Here is a 3,163-nt window from a genome sequence, read left to right on the forward strand (position 1 = left end):
TGGAAGTCATGTAGAGGGTTCTAGTTTTCTGTCCTCGAGCAACAATCATGGATCCTTTGCTCACTTTCCAGGAACCATCACCGAAGTTCACATTATGACCTTCGTCATCGAGCTGTCCCACTGAGATCAGATTTCGCGTCAGCCTTGGTACATGTCTGACTTTATTGATTTTTCAGACAGATTCATTTGACATTTTCAACCGGACATCTCCCATACCAACAATCTCAAAAGAACCATCAGCCAGAAAAAATTTTCCGTAATCGCGGACAATGTAATTATCGAATACATCGCGATTACCCGTGGTATGAAATGAGGCTCCAGAATCCATAACCAAAGAGTCAACAAGGCTTTTCATGGATAGTACTAAAGCATCGTGTACCTCCTCAGTCACAACATTTGCGTTATTTGTTGCTTTGCAGTTTCTTTTCAGGTGGTCAATCTCACCGCAGCTCCAGCACTTCAACTTCTTTTCAAATGTGATTTTATCTTTACCATTCCTTGACTTGGACCTGCTCCGCCATTTGTTAGAATTCTTTTCGACATTCCTGTCCCTACCTCTATTAACCAGATTAAGAGCAGAACTCGATTATGCTTTATCACCAGAATCCATCCTGTGAACTTCTTAGGCAAGAATCCGGTCTCTGACATCATTAAATTGTAATTTTTCTTTGCCAACAGAATTGCTAACTGCTGCCCGCATCGGCTCCCAAGTATTTGGCAAAGACGCCAAAAGAATAAGTGCACGAATCTCATCATCAAAATTTATTTCAACCGATGTCAATTGAGAAACAATGTATTGAATTCATTGATATGTACTGCTATTGAACCGCTTTCGCCCATCTTCAAGTTAAATAACTTTTTCATCAGTTGTACTTTATTATTGGCTGATGGCTTCTTGTACATGTCTGATAAGATGGACATCATCTCCTCCGTGGTATTTTCCCCCGCCACATTATGTGCCACGTTCTTTGTTAGCTAGGGTCAATCTAATAACCCCTAACACCTGTCGGTCAAGAAGCTCCCACTCATCGACCTCCATTTTTTCCGGCTTTTTTTCCCAATAGAAGTTGATGTAGCTTCTTGTTATACAAATAATCTCTAATCTGTAAGCACCAGAACGTAAATTCTGAACCATCGAACTTGTTGATGCCAGGGCCGGATCCGTCATTTTCGGTCATCATTTTGCCTTAAAAAATTTCAAAAAATCTTTTCTGATGTGGAAGTTCTTCAGACAGAGCTGCAACCACAGAGCATACTCAAAATTTAGGAAATTTTACACCAAGGCTCTGATACCAGTTGTTAGGAAATTAAAGCCCATAATAACCGATGACCGACGAATAATAAATGCCCAAATAATCACGGAATAAAATAATAAACAAGAACACAATATTTTTACGTGGTTCACCGTTCAATATAGGCTACGTCCACGAAGCTGCTGCAAATATTTATTATCGAAGAAATATTACAAGTGTATACAAAATACTATATCTCTCACCCGATCCCAATCCCTGAGTATTACCGAGAAAAATTATTTCTCTAACTCACACAAGAGAACACTAAAAAAAACCAAAAAAAAAACTCTCTTTTTCTGTTTTTTTTTTTTTTTTTTGCTCTCTGCGCTCTGGGAGAATTACATTGAGGAGAGAGGAGCTCAATTTACAGAGCTCCTCTCCGCGTGGTTCCCTTCCCCAACTAGAAATCACCACCTGCCACCATCCCACCTAACATAGTGTAGTTTACCGGATTAGCATTGCTTACAAACTATTACGTTAACCTCGTTTGGTACATGATGAGATAATTCTAAGACTAGAAGATTGATTGATAAGTGGTTGATTAAGGATGATATGTATGTATTGATAGTTTTTTTTTATGTTTGATATTTTTTTTGAGGTAACATGATATGAATTCTTAATGTATGGAAGGCAAACACGACTATATTAAAATCGTACCCTCAATCCAATAACAAAAGAAATCAAGAAATTTGCCCAATCTTGAAACAAGTAAAAAGTTTTGGGTTAACCACCTCTAGCTTACAACAAAACTAGCAACAGTAACCACGAAGAAAAACAATTGATCACAACGAGACCTTCAGAAAACCTGTTTCTGACAACCCACGAGGATAATCAATCGACAAACGCCACAAAGCTATGAAACTTTGATAAGTTTGATTTTTGGGTAAGCAAAAGCTTAATAAAATTCTAGAGAGAATTTTGTATGGAATAATCAATAATCTGAAATCTTAATTGTCCTTCAAATAACGAATGTTGTAGTATTTATATTACAACCCAAAATATTGAAAGATAATGTAAAATAAATCAAAAAAATATCAAAGATATTTCCTAAAGTTTCCTAGTAGGAATGAAAGACCTAAAATAAGCAAAATAATGCCAAAATATTAAAAATCCCGAACACACACACAAAACACCTTCGGTGCGTGTAAAATAATCGGGGCGGGCGCGCTAGGGCTAAGCGCGGGCGCGCCTTTGTTGCGCAGGGCAAGGCGCGGGCGCGCCAATTGTAAGGCGCGGGCGCGCCGAGCTCGCACAATTCTTCGTCAATTTGGCATCCGTAAGCGCGGGCGCGCGATCAAGGGGCGCGGGCGCGCTTCTTCTTCGCAAAATAAGGGCGCGGGCTCGTGAGTCTGGGGCGCGGGCGCGCCTGGGCTGCGAACAAGGTCTTCAATTTCTTCACTTTTTTGACCGCCTTTGACCTCAATACGATGATAACTACCTCCAAATTGAATATCAAGAAATCCAACGCCCTCTTGCGACTTCAACATCAAGGATTGAAGTGCTTCCTTGAACTTCTGAGCTCGGCCTCTCGTAACCGATCCTCGTGGCATCTCCAACAGATCCTTAGTCACTTTATCAGCATGCGAGCTATCCATGATCGCATCATAACAAATACAATTTTTTTTTCTTTCTTAAAGGTCAAGGTTACATTTCATGAAATTAGAGAGGTAGGTTGCCTCTGTCGCATAAATTAATAGATTTTGAATATATAGTTAGTTAGTATAAAAAAAATATATTATATAGCTGAAATTGTAGAATATTCCGAATGACTTAATCTTGCTGTCTTTCACTAATATTGCAAATAAAAATGCAATATAATATATGTAGTAGACTAGTAGATCTTTCGCCCGCTGTGCAGGAGATCACACAGT

This window comes from Henckelia pumila, chromosome 3, assembly GCF_033568475.1.
Source record: "Henckelia pumila isolate YLH828 chromosome 3, ASM3356847v2, whole genome shotgun sequence".
Classification (NCBI taxonomy): domain Eukaryota; kingdom Viridiplantae; phylum Streptophyta; class Magnoliopsida; order Lamiales; family Gesneriaceae; genus Henckelia; species Henckelia pumila.